The sequence below is a fragment of the Eupeodes corollae genome, chromosome 2 (genome assembly GCF_945859685.1).
Source record: "Eupeodes corollae chromosome 2, idEupCoro1.1, whole genome shotgun sequence".
NCBI classification, from domain to species: Eukaryota; Metazoa; Arthropoda; class Insecta; order Diptera; family Syrphidae; genus Eupeodes; species Eupeodes corollae.
In genome coordinates this window covers 26,078,802-26,100,295 of record NC_079148.1, presented here as the reverse complement: position 1 = coordinate 26,100,295, position 21,494 = coordinate 26,078,802, and the positions used below count along the sequence as shown (strand labels likewise).

The following is a 21,494-nucleotide window of genomic DNA, read 5'->3' as shown; positions in this document are numbered from 1 at the left end:
AAATTTTATGCCATATTCGTCGCGCATTTATGTCTTTCTGTCTATCTCTGGAAACCGAAGAAGGCAACGAGCTTAAGAGAAATCCAGAAGAACAAAAACGAGAGGAAGAACCATCACGGCCGTAGAACTTAAGTGTGGTGATGGCAATGATTATCTTTAAATCACGTACCCAATATCATGTCGAGTATGTGATTGTAATTTTAATCAGTTGTGCGCTGTCGTCAATTTTTCGAGAAATGTCAAGAAAATTGTGTCTTGAAGTCCCCATCACATCATCTCTTACAGTAGATAGATATATTTAGGTATTGGATTCTGCACTTCTTCTGTGGCAAAATAAATATACCTATAGAAGATGTGCTTGTGACACAATTGGAAGATTGTTATTTCATTTGAAATGGAGAGATCTTCGATATTTGCCGCGCACAAGTCTTCTCATATAAGTTGCAGATACCTTTATCTATGTATAGTCTTTTTGTTTTAGATTAGCACACACGACATTGTGTAAATTGAGTACGTGAACGAATTTAATGTTGCCATCTTTTAGATGGATATATGGAGTCATCGATGTCTGTCGACGTGCAGAAGGGATATAATATTCTTGCTGCAAGAGTAGAATAATATAATCATAATAACATTGAGTCTTATCGAGGAAATGAACACATTAGTTAAGAACACTAAGTATCGTATGATTTTGGATTGAACAAGTATAGAATACAATTAGATTTAGATTTTTTCTTTCCATACTACAATTTGTTACAATCTCCGTAAACTTCATTTAAAGTCAGTCAAACTATTATCTGTCAAATTCCATATAAAAATAGTCAAAAAACGCAAAATTTTGAAGTTTCTAATGATAATTTGATTTAAGAACTCAATAAACGTCAAAAAAAGACGTTATCCGTTATCTGTCAAATCAATTCAAATGAAAAATGTATGTCAAAAAACAGTATTGTATTACTTTTTCGTTATGGTTTAAGTAAAAGACCCAAAAACGTCAAAATTAGAGTTCGTATCCTATCTGTCATACTTTTGAACGTCAACCTCCAATAAAATTAGTTGTTCCGATGTTATGATGTGATAAAACTTATATCTCTAATAAAAACAAAAAAATAAAATGGAGTACCACAAGAGACCCAAGTGAGGCCTTTCTTATTAAATGCAAACAATACAAAGTTAGCATTTGTGTTAAACAAAATGCGCTTGTTGTTAAATCTTTTTCCATAAACTAAAAGATAACATACCTGACACAAAGTTATTTCTTGCACCATTAAAAAATAATACACATCAAAGTCAATGTAATAGAATTTTATATCAATCACAAAAATATCGTATACTCGTATTTATCCAAACAATTGCCTTCAAATGGTTATGTTGCTCCTTTTATAAATTGTATCTTATACTCGTATTTTGGAACAGCATCCATAGCAAATTAACAATCACATCAATTCACATTTTTCACTCAGTCCTATTGTCGATATATCATTGACAAGGTAAGGGTATAGACATACTTTTACAATATCTCCCCAAAACATTGTACTCTCTGCTACTGCTTTATCATTACATTTGTCATCTGACAAATGAGCATTACCTTCTACGAAAGATGACAAACCTAAGAGAACCATATTTGAGTGAATTAAATTCCCTTATTTATAACGAATTCATGAATGATAACTATGCATATAAAGATACGACTGAAGACTGACTATAACAAGGCCACCCATATACGGGTGGGGAGATATTCAATATTCGATTGAAGATAATCCATTTTATTTCAATCTGGAATTATTTCAGTATTGATTTCTTGTGAAGATAATGCCAGCCAAGGAGCCAGGCAGCTTGTCAAGGCTGCTGGCTCTGTTTGCGGAGTACTTCATGCAGAAGCATCCCATGTACGTATGTATAGTCTGATGTGTGTACTTACATAAACGATAAAATGTATTCCTTGTTGAAATTGTCTTTGGCTGAATAGCTATAGGATTAACGTCTTCCCATGAATTATTAAAGAGTCATAACCATATTCTTGATAATGTTCATATAAACATTTATAGAAGTAGGGTTTGAGTAAGGGTATTTGTATATTTATTTTATTTTTATTGATATTGTGTTGAACGTGTGCCGTGGTTAGGTTTGACATGACTTTGATTATTTCATTTTTATACTGTCAAAGTTTGATTTTATGTTAGTAGGAATATTTTGTATATGATAGGGGATGTATGGAACGAACGACATTCATTTTAAGAGGAGTACCACAGGCGAGTCACTTGGGACCTCTTCTTTTTAAAAATTCCAATCATTCTTCTTTTAAGCACTGACATCGTTCTCTGTGGATATAACATATATGCAATTCATAAAACAAACATGTAACAACATTCAAGATCTACAAACCTCTTAAGAATCGAAAATCAATTAATAATTTCAATTTAATTATAAACAAGTTCCTTGTATATTCTCAAGAGGATCCTTATTATCAAAATCAACTTGTAAACAAAACTCTAACTACGAACGTATCATTAAACTTCAAGGTAAAAATAATCTTCAGTTAACATGTTTTTTTATATCATTATCTCTTCAAAAAACAAACAACTACACAAGAAAACATCATTATTATGACATTATAAGTAGTTCAAAACGATATCATCAACAATTCTTTGTACAAGCTAAAATCAATTTTAAAGAGATAACTTATTAACAAATTTATTTGTTTAAGATTTTTGTTTTGACTTGATAAGAGTGTCATTAAATATCAATTAATTGCTTAGTTTTTAATCAATACATCGAACAGTAAAACAGAACATCATGTAAACAGTCCAAAATCTTGATAAACTTACAATTGTTCTTGTTTACTACGCTGAACGCATTCATTCTTTCGATTTTTACTTGGTTGACATCACATGCTCCCCTTATATGAAAAATCGAAATGTCGAGTTGAATTAGGATTCAATTACTCAAAGTGCAATAAGAACTCACCAAATGTGGTGAATTTAGTTTTTACCTCATCGTGCATGGAAAAACTGTACTGGATTAAGTAATCGATTGAAGTGCAGTTTAAAAAATAAAAATAGCTTGTAAAAACGGTAGCAAAGATTTTCTGCGGTCCAAACTTAAAAGAAAACATCAAAACAATGATAAATGTCAAAAACTGCTGATTGTTTTCTTTGTGGTATCTTATCCTTTGTTAAATCATGACAACCGAAACGGTAAATCCTAACACTCCTCCAAAGCTGTCAGTTTTTTTTTTATTTTCTGCTAATGATTTCTTTTGATTCCAATCTCCACCCGTCCGACTTATGCTAAAGACTTTTCACGATGGTATTGTATTTCTATATACAACTAAACTCACCACTAAAAATGATGGACATTGAATGTCACACTAAAGAGTTAATTTAACGCTGATGAGCCAATGTGCCAACACAATAACAAGATACAAACAGAAAAAAATAACACAAAAACAACAACAAGAACTATTAAATTGTTAAAACCTTAAAGGAAAGACGTCCCCATGCTGTGCCATGGCGCGGCTCGGCGCGGCCATTATATGTGACATCAAAGCAACACAAATAACCATCAGGACTCTATACTGTCATTCGTGTCGCCCAGGGAGCTATAAAAACAAAATACGTACATATATAATTGTGTTTTGTACGGAATTGAAAACCCCAGACACCATATAGTCGGTCGGAATCGGAACAACGGCAAATGGCGTCAAAGAAACATACATAGGTATATCGAATCCACGAAATTGTATATTATCTTCATCGGGTGTATCGGGTGTGTGGTGAACATTTTAAGATTATTTGTGGCACGAGCGATTGACTTTTGAATGTGCACTGCCGCACCTTTCGTCCTTCTTTATAGCATCAACATTCAACAGTATTAATTACATGTTACCTTTCTCGGGAAGGGCTCTGTTGAAGAACGGATTGAACAATGTCTATATAGGTACACCGTGAGCCTTGCGCCTTATGCCACCACCATCTTGTTCCCCCCTCATCACCTTCACCATGCTAACCATATCGGTTGGTTTTTCGAGTTGCCGCTGCAGTCGATCGAGCCGATAAAGATAAATTTATTATTGAGCAAGATCCTACTTTTGGCATGGGCTTGGCTTGACTTGACTTGAATTGGCTTGGCATGGCTTGGCTTCTCTGTGCGCCTTTCATGATTCAAGTCCAGGTAGTTTTAGTAGTATAGTGATAGTACACACAGCATTTATGATTATTATGTTATGCACAGGTGCAAAAAGGTGCACACCTTGAGCATGTTTTCTCCACACACAAAAAAATATACAAAAATTCACCTCTTGTCATGGTATATACTTCAAAACGTGAATTTTAATTTTTTTTTGTATTATTTTATTTCATGAAATTAATATAAGTATAATGCAGTTATACAAGACTGTTATTTTTATTTTTGTGCTTTTTGCTCTTTTATGAAGGTCTTGTTTTACGATCAATAACAAGGCGGCTTTATAATGGACATGACAGTTGCCTCCTTTTATTTTGGTGGATGTTATACTTTTAGTCGAGGGTCAATGGTGTTGATAATTGGTATCATTAAATATGAATTGGACCATGTAATTTGTTTTGACAGATGCGAAAATAGATTATACTTTATAATTTTATCAAAGTTAGTTATTTTTGCTTTTTATTCACCACAGCAGCGGTGAATAACTTAAAAAGAGATGTTTGACACTCATGAAATAGTTGCACCAGCGTTCAATTATTCTAGTTTAAGTTGAAAAGAGCTATTTAATATTTCAATGTGTTAAACATGTTGTATTTGACAGTTTAGAGACATAAAGTGACAGAAAGTGAAATTTGTGTCAAACGTTGGAATACAAAATTCTTTTTTGGAAATTAAAGTTTGGTAAAAGGTTGGTTTTATAGAAAATCTTATTTTTTCGACTACTTCTGCATTTAGGGCTCCATTTTCGCTAAAAAGAAATTAAGCAGAATTAACTCACCACATTTGGTAAGTTTGCGGTGGATAATGCTATTGTTTACGTTTATTGTTTTTGTGTTGAGTTTTATTTAGGTGAATTATGTGTCACTTTGGTTAAACCGCTGATAAAAGTGGATTTACACCTTATTTTGTGATCAAATCGTTTAAATGACTGACACTTGGTCTTAGCGGACTTGACAAATACAGTAATTTATTGATCATTTTGGTGAAATAGACTGGATTCTAACATACATATCGAAAACAGTCCAAAAAAAATCTCTAAGGATTTTATGAGTTATTTAAACAAATGAACTCTAAAGAAGGTCTTATTTAACACTTGATTATCCTTTCAATCAACTTGCTTAGATTGATACTCAAACAACGATGCTCAAAAAATTGACACAGCAAAACTTACGTTTTCAATCTTCCCAAAAGGTTCAAAAGTGACTCAACTTCAATATTCTAGTCTATTTCCTTACCCTAGCACTTAACCCAATCAAAGATGATACAAAAGAATTGCCTAACTTTCAAAAAAAAAAGTGAAGCCAAAAAAGTTCAAATAAGAAACCTATCCGGGTATAGGTAAATCAAATAAGTTCTCATCCTTTCTACTTTATCTCAACGAACAACAAAAAAAAATAAAATTTACCCTCATCTATGTGTCAATTGTCAATGATATTAGTTCCTTAATGTCGACCACTTTGTTGTCTTTTGTGTAAACCTAAAACCTTCCGAGACCAAATATCAATCTTATCTAAATCGATTTCTATCCGCCTTCCAATACCATTTAGTCTGCTGCTTATATACGGCAAACAAAGGCTAGAGAAAAAAAAAGGTCTCATAAATTTGTCAAACTGTCTCTACTGTCGTCCTTCGGTGTTCGGTGTTCGGTGCTCTGGCCCGTTTTTGTCCTCCTTCTTATCCTACCCAAGAAATCAAAAAGCAAAAGAAGCAAAAAAAGAAAAAAGGTCAGCGCACAAGACACCAATCCAAATACCTTCTACTTCAATTCCCTCCTCACCAGCAGAGCAAGGCACATAGCCCCCATCATCGTAAATAAACCTCTTAAGAAAGAAAAGCACTCGGAAAGCATGTTTGCCTGTTGTGTGTATGGTAATATTTACTTGTCACGTATGTCAACCTATTTGATCGGATTAAGTTGGAATTACATGGCATTGCTTGCCGCTCTACAATGCGTTCATTGTTCACGCTATATAGCACTCAATGGTAATGCCGCTATATGCTGCCGACTGCCATGCCGTCTCGTCTCGTTCGTCTGTCCTTCGTCGTCGTCACTCGTTGTCATCTTTGGGCACTTCGGAAAGTGTGGGCAATTTTTGTGTTCATGATGTGGCCTTTTTCTGTGATATTAGGGTAAATGAACCTACTAATTTCTATATAGACAGTTCAAAGCTTGCAGAAAAATATATGCAATGCAGCTTGCAAAAAGTTTAGAATTTTCATCTGTTATGAGATCATTCATACTCTAGTTGTTTAGAAGCGTTTTTTTGAAGTTTGTTTTGTATGTGTTTACTTCACAAGTGCCAAAATAGGATTGACATTTGCTGCCATTTGCAAAAAATGTAGAACTTTCATTTGTTATAAGATCATTCATACTCTAGTTGTTTAGAATCGTCTTTTTGAAGTTTTTTTTGTATGTGTTTACTTCACAAGTGTCAAAATAGGATTGAAATTTTGTTATTTTTCACCTGTTATGAGATTAATTATACTCTAGTTGTTTAGAAGCGTGTTTTTGAAGTTATTTTGCAAAGTGTCAAAATAGAATTGACATTTGCTGCGATTTGCAAATAATTTAGAACTTTCATCTGTTATGAGATCACTCAGCGTCTTTTTAAAGTTTTTTTTGTATGTGTTTACTTCATAAGTGTCAAAATAAAAGTGGCACTTGCAGCCATTTTTAAATAATTTAGAACTTTCACCTGATATGAGATCATTCATACTCTAGTTGTTTAGAAGCGTCTTTTTGAAGTTTGTCTTGTATGTGTTTTCTTCGCAAGTGTCAAAATGGGATTGACATTTGCTGCCATTTGCAAAAAAATGTAGAACTTTTACCTGATATGAGATCATTCATACTCTAGTTGTTTAGAAGCGTCTTTTTGAAGTTTGTCTTGTATGTGTTTACTTCGCAAGTGTCAAAATGGGATTGACATTTGCTGCCATTTGCAAAAAAATGTAGAACTTTCACCTGATATGAGATCATTCGTACTCTAGTTGTTTAGACGCGTTTTTTTGAAATTTTTTGTATGTGTTTACTTCACAAGTGTCAAAATGGAAGTGACACTTGCCGCCATTTGCAAAAAAATTATAACTTTCACCTGTTCTGAGATCATTCATACTCTAGTTGTTTAGAAGCGTCTTTTTAAAGTTTTTTTTTATGTGTTTACTTAACAAGTGTCAAAATAGAATTGACATTTGCTGCCATTTGCAAATAATTTAGAACTTTCACCTGTTATGAGATCATTCGTACTCTAGTTGTTTAGACGCGTTTTTTTGAAATTTTTTGTATGTGTTTACTTCACAAGTGTCAAAATGGAAGTGACACTTGCCGCCATTTGCAAAAAAAATATAACTTTCACCTGTTCTGAGATCATTTATACTCAAGTTGTTTAGAAGCGTTTTTTTCTGACAAGAATAATAGAATAGAAAATTATTATTTTCACCATCAACCCGTGACTCTAATCCCCCATAGGGTAAGTGTTAAACTTTTCCTAGACATCTTGTAGCATTCCGTATACTATATTCGTTCCTTTGATACTTTTGTTGCCCGAATGTCGGTGCTCACTTTGAGGTTTTTTTTCCTTGTTTTTGTCTGATATTGTTATATGCTCTGCTCTGAATGTGAACTAAGCTGCTCCTGCTGGGCTGGGTCTGGTCTTCATGAACCGAAGTCAATAAGTCGCTCGTATTCATAAACCAAGCTGGCGAGAGGTGTGTACACCCAAAGATACTTTTACTCCTTTGGTCTTATACCAGCCAGCGTAGCGCAGCGCAGCGTGTATATATTTCCTCCTGCTGTGAACGATATTATACTCCATGTGTGTGGTTCCACATCATCGTCATCAGCATCATCATCATCAACAACCAACAGCCCCCATTATAATGTATCTTTGGAGGACATATTGCATACCGTATAACTCTTGTGGCGCAGTATGTGACCAGATCAATATGGCAAATGCCCCCAAGGTGTATTTTATATATGCGAAGGCAGTAAAGGTGAGTTGAGTTGTAGTTCCTCGTTTCGCCGCCGTCGTCGCCTTCTTATGGAACTCAATCTCTCTCTCTGTTCAACCTTTGTCCATGTGCCATGTCCATTGTTGTTATAACAGTGCCTGTCCCTATAGATACCACACCATATAACATATCGGGTGGGAGATATGGTTTTATGAATATTTTATGAGGTTTCACCATTCACTCAAGAAATCACATGAATAGCTAAGTGGTCATAGCTAGCTAGCTAGCTTGCTTGCTTATAGAAAGACACCACTCAGGGGAACTCTTTAAGAGTCCATATAGCTAGCTAAGGTATACTTGTAGTCGCAGACTGTATGGGGTCTTTTCCAAGTGCTGCAGCAGTTTGCACAGACCACTTTACCATATCTACTCTACTCTGCTTTATAATGTATGTACGTGGGCTGGGAAGGCTGAAGCTGGTTGGGTTGAGTTGAGTATAGTGTTGTTGTGGATGAATGCCTGACTGGTTTTGTGCTTATAGTTTATGGAATTTCGCAAATTGCTTGGTATTTACATGGTTTCTGACATATGTTCAGGCTAATAGTATAGCATTCATCTCGCCTTTCACTTGCGGTATATCTACAACACTCCACAACGACAACTATGACGACTACGTTTTGCCTTACCATCAAGTCTGCACCTTTCCATCTCTTACCTCTTTGTTATCTATCGACCATATATTTTGCGCAAGAAGACACGGCTCGGCTGTGGTGGGTTATAGCCTGGACCTGTGGACCTGGTCGGACTTCAGTAAAGGTATAGGTAGTATACCTACCTACTCAACATACAACACCATTAAGTTAGTGCTGAATTTCTTATTAGTTTAATGTCAGACTAACAAATTTATATAAGTACACGTTTTCAGTTGTGTAAATAACTTCAACGTCACAATCAATTAGTTGGGGTAAATTGTTCATGCATGAAACGTGCGGCGGCGATGATAGCCGGTGCTGGTTGCTTTTGCTGGTTCTGGTTCTGGTGGTGGCAGGCGTTAGCTGGTTGTGGTGCTGTTACTGATGTTTTCAAGACTGCAAGCTTTGGATGCAATGGGAGGGGTCAATTTTGTTGGACTTCACATTAACATATATTTTACCTACTGCCTACTTACTTATACGTATCTATAGACAGTTGGTGTTGTTGTTATTGTTGAAGACATGTTAATCCAATTTTATTTGCTTAAATTTGTGTCAACAGCTTGTTTTGTTGATTAACCGAGTGATAAATATTAACAAGTTTGTTGACGAGATGTAATTCTATAAAATGTGTATTTAGAAAGGCCTTAAACTAAGAGTGAGAGAGGGGAACGAGGAGTAAAATTTGTAATGATGATAGATTAACATAAAGAGTTTACATTTGTTCGTAGGAACTGATTTATTGATTTTTGTTTAGGTAAATGTTTTTTTTTTGTTCGTAATATCTAAGCAAATATTTGCTCTAAGAAAACTCTTTAAGTGGTCAATATATGACTTATTCAAAGATGTTTGTTTAAGGTTTAGATGCATGTGTATAGAGTATTCGTATAAACTTTCTAATGATGTAAAATGTTGCACTTGGGGGAAGATTTCTTGATATCCAAGTATCAGCAGTTTTCTACAAACAACAGAGTGTCAGATATTTCCTAAAATACACACGACCATATCAGGGATAACATTGAGGTCCAGTAAATGTCAATACAAAGAATTATCGATAATAAAAAAAAAATTTTAAAATTAAGTTTTGTAAATTCACTTTTAACTGTCAAAGAGGTTTTATTTTAAAAAAACACGCTACTCGTTCAGCTCTCACTTTTGAAGCTGTCATTTTGACAGTTGGCAAATAATAACTACTCCATTACTAAAAATGGAAATGGAAGCATTCAAGCATAAACAAGAACAACATTTTGTAGTAATAGTTTGAAGTTAACAGTTTTGAGCGAAAAGTTTCCTGATTGTGTTATTTCTCTAAGGCTACGTTGAGACCGGTGGATTGATAATAGTAATTTATCGGTATTTGGTAGACTCAGTAAAAAAAAATTGGTAAAGTTCCTGGACACTTTCGAAACTTTCTGCACGGAGTTTACACGGGACATAATTGATTATTATTTTCTATTTCTAACAGTAAAATTACTTTTTGTAAATTCACTTTTGACTGTGAAAGAGGTTTTATTTTCAATAGCACTCTACTTGTTCAACTCTCGCTTTTAAAGCTTTTGACAGTTAACTACTCCATTACTTAAAATGCAAATGGAAGCATTCAAGCTTCAACAAGAACAACATTTTGTAGTAATAGTGGTAAGTTATAAGTTTTGAGTTGTGTTATTTCTCTAAGGCTACGTTAAGACCGGTTGACTGATAATAGTAATTTGTCGATAATTTTCTATTTAAAAAATAACAGTAAAATTACTTTTTGTAAGCTAATTTTTACTGAAAATGTCAAAGAGGTTTTATTTTGAATAGCACGCTACTCGTTTAACTCTACATTTGAGGCTGTCATCTTTTGGCAGCTGGAAAAATAATAACTACTCCATTACTAAAAATGGAAATGGAAGCATTCAAGCTTCAACAAGAAAAACATTTTGTAGCTATAGTTTGAAGTTAACAGTTTTGAGTGAAAAGTTTCCTATAATTGTGTTATTTCTCTAAGCTACGTTGAGACTGGTTGACTGATAATAGTAATTTATCGATCATTTTCTATTTCAAAAACAGTAAAATTACTTTTTGTAAATTCACTTTTGACTGTCCAAGAGGTTTTATTTTGAATAACACGCTACTCGTTCAATTCTCACTTTTGAAGATGTCACGTTTTGACAGTTGGCAAATAATAACTACTCCATTACAAAAAAATGAAATGGAAGCATTCAAGCTCCAACAAGAACAACATTTTGTAGTGTTAAGTAAACAGTTTTGAGTGAAAAGTTTCCTGATTGTGTTATTTCTCTAAGGGTACGTTGAGACCGGTTGACTGATAATAGTAATTTATCGTTCATTTTCTATTTCAAAATAACAGTAAAATTCCTTTTTGTAAATTCACTTGCTGCTCGTTCAACTCTCACTTTTGAAGCTGTCATCTTTTGACAGTTGGCAAATAATAACTACTCCATTACTAAAAATGGAAATGGAAGCATTCAAGCTCCAACAAGAACAACATTTTGTAGTGTTAAGTAAACAGTTTTAAATAAAAAGTTTCCTGATTGTGTTATTTCTCTAAGGCTACGTTGAGACTGGTTGACTGTTAATAGTAATTTATCGATAATTGGTAGCCTCAGTAAAGAAAATTTATAAAGTCATTGGAAGTGTTCGAAAGTTTTTATACGGAGTTTACACGGGACATAATTGATTATAACATGCTATTAGACGAATGGAATGGAAATGCTTCACTACTCGTTGATGGTGTGATAAGTAGCACTGCGTCAACGCGTTGACACTCACTTTTACACAAATTTTGGAGTAATTTTCAATTATTTTTAGAGCATTTCGAATATTTTTTCACAGATGCTTGCCAAAAGCCCTGAAATCGCAAGATACCTTTCGATTTTTAAGTGAAAATAAAAACAGGGGTGGAATCGGCTAAGGTGATTGTTGATAAATGACAATCAAAATGATCGAATTTGAACTACGTAAGGTGATAGTCAAATTGATACCTAAAAAGCTATCACAAAAAAATGTGATAGTCGTTTTCAAACAAATTTGTTTATTCCGAATAGAGCTACCAGACGCTTACACAAACGACTGGAAAATTTTCTTAGTTTACTTTGTTTCTTTTAAAAAACACATTCCTGTGACCGACAAAGCTTACAACATTCGAAAAAAAGCAAGAAAAGTTAGAATTTTATTCAAAATCAGCCAATTTGAATTATTTATTTAGATATTTTATAAGAATCAATTTAAAATTTCACCAAGGCAACAACGAATTTTGACAATTTGAATCTGAAATTGTTCAATCGAATTGAAATGAGTTGAATCATCTTACACAGACGGAATGAAAATGGTAGTCAATTTGACTATCAAAAAATTGATAGTCAACAATCACCTTAGCCGATTCCTCCCCAGATTTCTTAAATGATTTTCAATCCATGGAGATCTCAGGTATTCTCCAATGGAATTTGATATTTATTGCCTTACAGATAGAAAATAAACTATATTTTGACTTATTAATAATATAAGAAGAATTAGGATTTTATGAAGCCTTATTTTCAAGTGCCGTGACATCATTTAAAAAAATCTAAGAATAAAGTGCACTCCAGAACACTTTTTACTACCAAGTTTTCTGAAGGAAATATTTGTCTGCTATCGAATTAAGCGCCCTCTGCATCTTAACATACCAAGCATTTTTATTCATTTTGATGGATGAACAAATTGTATGCAATCTTATTGTGAATAAAGATAAATCAACATGACACATTGTTATTTTGACAGTCTCTACACGTTTCTTTTACATGATCCCTTGTCAAAGTAACTATATGTCAGTTTGGTGGAGAAAAAAAGTGAATCGGAAACTAACAATGAGAAAATTCCTTTAACTTTCGTTTGTATGCACTCAATGTTTCTTGGTCGAGTGGGAAATTGTAGTTCAGTGAAATAAAGGCCTCTCAACTCCACTCTTTTGATTCCAGTTGATTATTTCTTTTCTTTGTCTTTGTCGGAACCACCACAGAACTCATACACATGATCAAAGCCTCAACTTTTATGCCATTGCATCATTTTCAATTCAATAGTATTCAAAAGGATTTTTCAAAAAGAAGAAACGAACGAACAGAAATTACAATACATTTTTATTCACCTTTTGCTGCCTGTGGCGGGTGCACAAATCGTATATAGTTACATCTCAAAGCTTTCTACCATTTATATAAGAGCCCTTAAGCCACTCAACTTGCAACTTACACCACATGTACTTTACACTGTGGATGCATATGATGGCAGGCGACCGGGCGTGTACATATCATCATCGCATCCAGTAAAGGAAAGGTATAAGGTAGCACATATTATGGGTACATACTATGGGTTTGAAAAATGTGCTTAACAAAGCCTTGAAATGAAAAGAAACTTCCATTCGTACTGAAGTGGTTTACAGCGGTTTTAACAACATAAGTACGAACTATATGTGCAGTTGCACTGCAGTGCCGACTATAGGTAACCTACAATGTGTTGGGGGAGAAATAAGGTTTTTATAACAATCCCCAATGTACCTTTAGTGTAGTATTTTATAGTAAACCCTCGAATAGTGTTGAGAGGTGGTTTTGCATTTATATAAAAGGATTGCTTCTCTGTGGATACACATAGTTGATTGAGTAGTAACTTATATGAATGAATACCTTAGTTCAATGAGAGGTGTTTTAAAAACTTGGTTATTGGATATGTGTAAGCATTAAGAACATAAAATGAAAGAGAGAGAGAAAGAGAGAAAAAAAAGCTTACTTTCTTCTTTCTTTGATATTGGCCTACGACTACTGGAATTTAACAAATGAGTCCGTTACTTTTTCCAATATTGTCCGTCTTCATATGTAATTTCACAGATTTTGTTCATATTTACTAAATTTGCTGTGGTTCTGCAGATTTTGCAGTGATTTGACAGCTTCTTCTGCGATTTGACAGCTTCTTCTGCAATTTGACACATTCGTCTGTGATTTGACTGATTCTTCTGTAATTTGAAAGAGTCTACTGTTATTTGACAGATTCTTCTATAATTTTAAAGATTCTACTGATATTTTACAGATTCTTTTGTGATTTGACAGATTCTTCTGTGATTTAATAGATTCTTCTGTTATTTGGCAAATTCTTGTGTGATTTGACAGATTCCTCTGTCATTTGAAATATTCTTATGTTATTTGTTACTTGGATTCGAAAGATTCTTCTGTGATTTGACAGATTCTTCGGTAATTTGAAAGATTCAACTGTTATTTGACATATTCTTCTGTGACTTTAAAGATTCTATTGTGATTTAACAGATTCTTCTATGATTTGACAGATTCTTCTGTGATTTGACAAATTTTTCTATGATTTGAAAGATTCTACTGTTATTTGACAGATTCTTCTGCGATTTGACAGATTCTTCTTTGATTTGACAGATTGTTCTGTGATTTTAAAAGTTCTACTGTGATTGGACAGATTCCTCTGTGATTTGACAGATTCTTCTGTGATTTTAAAGATTCTTCTGTGATTAAACAGATTCTTCTGTGATTTGACAGATTTTTCTGTGATTTTAAAGATTCTACTGTGATTGGACAGATTTCTCAGTGATTTGACAGATTCTTCTGTGATTTTAAAGATTCTTCTGTGATTTAACAGATTCTTCTGTGAATTGACAGATTTGTCTGTGATTTTAAAGATTCTACTGTGATTTGGCAGATTCCTCTGTGATTCGACAGATTTTTCTGTGATTTTATAGACTCTACTGTTATTTGACAGATTCTTTTGTGATTTGACAGATTCTTCTGCGATTTAAAAGATTATTCTATGATTTGCGAGATTCTTTTGTGATTTGACAGATTCTTCTGTGATTTGAAAGATTCCTCTGTGATTTAACAGATTCTTCTGTGATTTGACAGATTTGTCTGTGATTTGACTGATTTTCTGTGATTTTAAAGGTTCTCTTGTGATTTGACAGATTCCTCTATGGTTCGACAGATTCTTTTGTGATTTGACCGCTTCTTCTGTGATTTTATAGATTCTACTGTGATTGGACAGATTCATCAGTGATTTGAAAGATTTTTCTGTGATTTTACAGATTCTTCTGTAATTCGAAAGATTCTACTGTTATTTGACGTATTTTAAAGATTCCATTGTGATTTAACAGATTCTTCTATGATTTGAAAGATTCTTCTGTGATTTGACTAACTTTTCTATAATTTGAAAGATTTTACTGTTATTTGACAGATTCTACTGTGAAAGATTTTACGATTCACCAGATTTTTTGTGGTTCATCAGTTTCATCCGTAAATGTCAATATACATCAAACTCGTGAGGGACTTACCATATTTATCTGAAATATGTCATAATCATGTGATATATGTCAAATTCCTCAATGATTTGTGAGTGATTCCCTGAAATCGACTTTGATTTACTAGAATCGATAATTTAAACCGCTAAAAATCTACCTTATCTCAAAATTGCAACATATAATTTTATTCAAAACTTTGACAAGAAAATTAATTGGTTTATAAAATAAAAATGTGACTTAAATACACGTTTGTAACGCAAACACTCACTTAACAACATTCGTTTTGCAAAAACAAAAAAAGGCATGTCCCAGTACCAATGCCAATTTAAATGGGCGTTGAATCGTCATGTAAAACATTATTGTTAACTACATAAATGTAAGCTTGTTATTCATGCCAAAAGTCTGTTTTGTGAACACGATATAGTAAGTTGTTAGTTGACTCAAGTTTAAAAAAAAAGAACTATTAAATGACTGAACGCTCCATGAGTTGTTTAACATGATGCCAAACATGAGAAAAATAAAATAAAATGCAAGTTAAGAACATAAATCTTATGAAACGGTTCAGTTATTTTCAAAGTAGGTAGGTACATAGCTTAAGAAGTTCATTTTTCTTACTATGTACAAACTTATAAATAGAAACATAATCAAGTGAATGTAAAATACAAATATAAAAGGTGGAACCTTGCAACTTGTGACACTCTGTTGAATTTAAGAAAATAAGGAAAATAATTCGAAGAAAATTAATCTTCTATTTGATTTTTTAACAACATAAAAAAGTGTGATATTCATCAAAATGGAGGAAAAACTAACTGATTGCGATTCAAAATGGCGGCCATGTTGTACTACTTAACGAAATGCACTAACTACCTTCGTCCAAGTCGTCCGTCGGCACCATAACCTCAAAACGTTTTTCACCACAACAAAAAGAACACTTTTCCCCTCCTCCGTTCGTTCGTGTTCTTCCTTCTTGTGTCTAGTATAGAATTTTGTTTGTGTGTTAATTTATTTTACAGAACATTTTATATTCTCCTCTTGGCATGGAAAATAAAATCATGCCACACATATTCCCTTTTTTCTAGTTAAAATAACGACGAAACATTTATACGAGCATTAAGCTCCGTTTACACTCCGACGAACAGTTCTTTCTGCTGTTCCTGTTTTTCTCTCCCTGGTACAAGGAACCATCACTACCACATCACAAAAATTCTATGCACAGAGTTTGTATAGATAGAGAGAGTAAGAGTACAGATCCTTCCTAATGCCGCGATGCCTTTGAGTTCTTTTCTATATCTGTACATTTTTGTGTGTTTTCTTTTTTTCTCCAACGTATAATGTCATCTCTTCTCTCGTTTTCTCTTGTGGAAAGTGTGCTGTTTCTTTCTTTTTTTTTTGAACATTCAACAAGAGGATAAAACCTAAGGAAGAACTTTCATTTGAATTTTTTTTTCTCTCTTACTTCTTCCATTCACAAGTACGATTACTTAAGGGATTTGCCAGCCAGAAATGATGAAAAGGACATAAAGCAGTAAATCGACCAAAGACACGTTACATGGTGGTTGGTTAAGGGTTTTTCTTCTATTTTTGTATTTTCTTTTTTGTTGGTTAAAATTCTACGAAAGTCTTCATAGAGTAGAGATACTCATGTATAGAAGTACATGTACTTTATATTGGTTTGGTACGATTTGGATTGAGCTGGAAAACTCGAGAGAGATTTTCCTTTTTTCTGCGGTTTACCGTGTAACATCAGTTTGCTGCACTACTCTATTCTGACAAGTCATTTAATCAAAGTCGTTTTTTTTTTGGTTTGTTGATGATGACTTTCTATTCCCAGTGTGGTATTTCAGTTCGAATTTTTAGGGTATGTTTACACTTTTAGTAGAGTACTCTTGGATAAAATCAATTTCGGGTTTTGCTACAAGTTCAATGATAATTTTTATTGGTAACACCACAATTTTAAGACTTTGCAATTTAAGTATTTGACAAGTACTTTTGAAGTTTGAAATTTATCATAAAATTGAAATATTATCCAAGTACTTAGAGAACTTAAACAACTGTTCAAAGTATTGCTCAAGTTTTTGAAGTTCGGGCAAAAAGCTTAAGTTTTTACAGTACTTGCTCTGTTACCTAAGGCCTAATTCTTGAACCCACAGACAAAACATTAAAGTGGTACTTTTCATTACTTACATTTATATTAAAACATTGAAGTACTGCTGAAGTACTTGAAGTACTTCTTAAATACTTGAAGTGTTGCCCTTATACCTAAAGTACTTTTCTTCAATTTACAGGCCCGGGTTTTGAACTTCAGAGACTATATAAATTTTGATAATTTCAAGTACTTTAAGCTTTGGCAAAAAGTTCTTGAAGTTTTTTTTTAAATACTAGAATTATTGTCAAAAACTCAAAGTATTGGTCATATGCTAGAAGTACTTCTCTATAACCTTAAGATCTTGAACCCCAGAAATAAGAAAACCAGGGGTTCTTTCAATTATTAAAGTTTTTGTTAAACTCTTTAAGTACTGATAAAGTAATCTAAGTACTGCTTAATTATTTCATAAATATTTAAAGTGTTGTTTGAATACTTGAAGTATCAATTGCTTAAATACTTTACGTACTATTTTATAACTGAAGTTTTTAAACACAAAGACTGTAAAAATTGTGGTATTTTCCTTGTTTTAAGTACAAGTACTTAAGTCCAAGAATGTACGAAAATTAAGTACTCACACTTAGGAGAACTAAAATCTTTCTATTTTTAAGTATGTACTTTAAAAGTGAGCTGGAATCTAAGTCTTGAGTTAAGTTACAAATACTTTGAATTACAAGAAAGTCCTTACGACTCAGGCTTGTTCCTTATATTCTTTCGTTGTTTCCAGATTTAGTTTATAAGAACTTTTTTTTTTATCTTAAGTCTAATAATTTTTGTTTGCTTTTTTTCATTTCAGGTACGTTCAAGGATTTGTCTACACACATACATATTTATATGGTATATATAAAAATAGAGAAAACCAAGAAGTGTCAATAGATGTTGAACGACTATACTTAGTCCTATCGCGACGACGACGACGTTACCAACAAAAAAGGTTTCCTTCAAGTGTTGTTATAACGTTTGGTTAGGATGAAAAGTTTTATATATTTTCTTTCTCTCTTTCACACTCACTTACTCACTCACTCACTTGTGTGACATAGATCAGCGTCGGTCGTAAGTTTTATACTTCTGCACGCTTTGCATGTTGTTAATGCCGCACAGCACCGCACCGCAACGGTATAGGGTTATAAAACGGTGTCTTATTACCAACGCGCCACTAACTTGAATGTGTGAACACACTTAAAGCGATTTGCAAAAGTGCTAATCCACATCTCAGCACCTTTTCTTCGCTTCGACGACAACGTCAACGTCAACGACGACGACGTTAACGTCGACTTTTATACGGTAGCGCGAGTATAACGACTCGCAACAAGAAGGAACCCAACACTTAGTTTTTTTTTTTTTTGTATTTTGCCATCAAGTTCTAAATTCTGAAGGGCGGGCCGTAGTAGCAGGGCAACCTATACACTATATAGGTACAAGCTATTTTATGTCGAGTCAGTTGGAGTGTTAAAACGGTAGGAACACGGAGTTAAATGTCAAACTTGGAGTGTGCTTTGTATATGCCAAACAAACAGTCATTATGATTACACCAACTTCGCTTCGGGGTTTATGTGTGTGTAGCTTCGTTTTTTTTTTAATGTTGCCTCTGAGCTCCTCGCGGCTTGTTGAACACCCACTCGAGGATTTTATTGTTTGATTGTGTCAACACCGCGCCCTGGAACCTCTGCATGTTTTGTTGGCGTATAAAATTACGTACATACATGTGTAGGTATAATGTATATCCCTTGGGCTACGACGACAGCGACGACGACTACACAGTGCTGCCAACAAAAATAAAACTTTGTAGGAGGTACTATAAACGATGATTAATTAGACAAAGTGTTGACCTTTTTATTTAATATATTTTTTTTCTTTTGTTTGTTGTGTGCTCTTTGCGGAATTAATTAAGTTAATTCCTTTTATTCCTGTTTTAACAAAAAATTAATTATGTTTCTTTTTTTATATAAAAGCAAGCAAACAAAAAAAAAGAAATATCCTTAATCTGGTGTTGTCCTGAATGTTCTTATGAAACATGAACAGAACACTCCCTACCACCGACACGATGATGTTGCCATCGTCGCTCGTCGTCGACAACGTCACAAATTGCAAAAGAATAGAAAATTCCATGTAAGAGGATTAGCTAGGTCTTGAAATTCTCGTAAAAATTGAATTATGAAAATCAACGTATCCTGACAATTTTATTGGTTAGAGGGGGGGTGGAATAAAAACATCTAAGAGGGATTTATTATAATGGGCAACTATATAATAGAAGTAAAAAAAGTAAAAAAAAATTCGTAAAAATGTTAAAACTTTCAAATATAAGACCTTTTAATTTGGGTTATAAAACAGTTGATAGGTTCCAACATGTGTTACCTCTCATTTGTTTACAACTTAAGCTAAGGGTACGATTACTTAATCGACACTCATTTGCTTTGACATCAGTTTTTTAGTTGTCAGATTTTGTTTTATCTTGTGCACTGAATTCTACCACCGAACTGACAACTGTTTTGACAAAAAACAAAATATAGACAGTTTCCCATACGTCGCTTAGGTCAAATGTCCAATTGCGTATCGTATTCTTTAAGGCAAACTGCAAATGTCAAAAATCTGTTTGCATGCAAACGTCATTGCTTGTGATTAAGCTGCTAGCTTAGGACATTTGGAGTGCAACTCCCCAAAAATAAAAGAAACAATTTTACCATAAATGCTTAAACGTCAAATGCATCGTGTAATTAAATAGATGGGCTTTGAACAACTATATTTTGCATTAAGTTGGTTTTGTCTTTGAATACTGTCATATTTTGAAATTAATATTGTCTACATGGAATATTTTACTTGAAAAGCTATCAAATTGCTCTTTTTCATGAGCGAAAAGTCTAAAAAAACATAATTTATTTGAATGTTGCTAAGTTCTTATTAACTTTTGGTTCTTACAACAAAATTTGACATTTTCTGACTTGACAGATAATATCGTTACGGATACATACTTTTTTGTAACTTTCATTTGTTGACTTATGTGTTTGATGCCTTAAGCAGCCCATAGACACCACACTTGTATGCACACTTGTGTCGATGTTTAGAAATGCGTGCTGTGTGTGGGCTGGAGCAGGCACATAAAAAGTTTTTGATTTTTGTGTGTCGGTGTCCCGATCGGTGGGATGTGTATGTAAATTTTCGCGCACTTACTCGTGCTCGTGTGGTGCGTCGTAAATTACTACTTACTTACTTACTTAAGGTGGCCCTACATTCCGGGCGGACCTGGGCAAAAACCAACATTCGTCTCCAGCCAGCTCGGTCCCTCGGTGGGTGCGCCACCTGAGTCGCGGTCTTCCTCTACTGCGCCGTCCCTGGGGATTGGATTCGAAGACCTTCCGGGCTGGAGCGTTGATGTCCATTCGCTATCCTAGACCTAGCCATCTTCGCCGTTGGACTTTAATTCTGCTAACTAGATCAGTTTCGCTATTCAGGCCGTACAGTTCGTCGTTATATCTTCCCCTCCATTCTCCATCTATGCGTACGGGACCTTTTTTCTCTAAAAGGTACCTAAGACGCTCTCATCTTTCTTTGACAGGGTCCATGCCTCAGCGCCATAAATGAGAACCGGGATTACGAGTGTCTTATAGATGGTGATTTTAGATGCTCGAGAGAGGACTTTACTTCTCAATTGCCTTCTAAGTCCAAAGAAGCAGCGATTTGTAAGAGTTATTCTTCGTTTGATTTCAGCGCTAGTGTCGTTGTCTATGTTAATAGCGGTGCCTAGGTATACAAAGTCCCTAACTACCTCAAAGTTATAGCTGTCCATGGTGACGTTCTGTCCAAGACGTCGTTGTTCAGTGTCCTTTTTTGATGACAGCATATAATTGGTCTTGCCCTCATTGACCACTAAACCCATCTTCTTCGCTTCCTTCGCAATGCTCAAAAACGCTCCACTGACATCACGCTTTGATCTTCCAATTATGTCAATATCATCTACTTTTCCGATTAATTGAATGGATCTTTGGAAGGTTGTGCCTCTAGTGTTGATGGTTGAGTTTTGCACAATTCTTTCCAGAACGATGTTCAAAAAGTCGCATGACAGTGCATCGCCTTGTCTAAAACCTTTTTTGACATCAAATGCATCGGTAAAATCTTTTCCGAACTTGATAGAGCAGCATGTATTCTCCATCGTCATTCTGCACAAACGGATAAGTTTGACAGGGATGCCAAAACTAGACATTGCTCGGTAGAGCTCTTCCCTATAGATGCTGTCATACCCGGCTTT

General features: G+C 34.1%; 1 protein-coding gene and 1 long non-coding RNA gene across 7 annotated transcripts in view; both read left to right on the top strand.

Moving 5' to 3' along the window:
- The window catches only part of LOC129945349 (uncharacterized), a 121,798-nt gene extending 102,118 nt beyond the window's left edge, over positions 1-19,680 (top strand). The window contains exon 3 of the long non-coding RNA XR_008781492.1: positions 18,048-19,680. This is a non-coding gene — a long non-coding RNA (uncharacterized LOC129945349). The remainder of the gene's footprint in view (positions 1-18,047) is intronic.
- The window catches only part of LOC129945348 (probable serine/threonine-protein kinase DDB_G0267686), a 367,717-nt gene that overhangs the window by 298,758 nt on the left and 47,465 nt on the right, over positions 1-21,494 (top strand). The window lies entirely within an intron of this gene.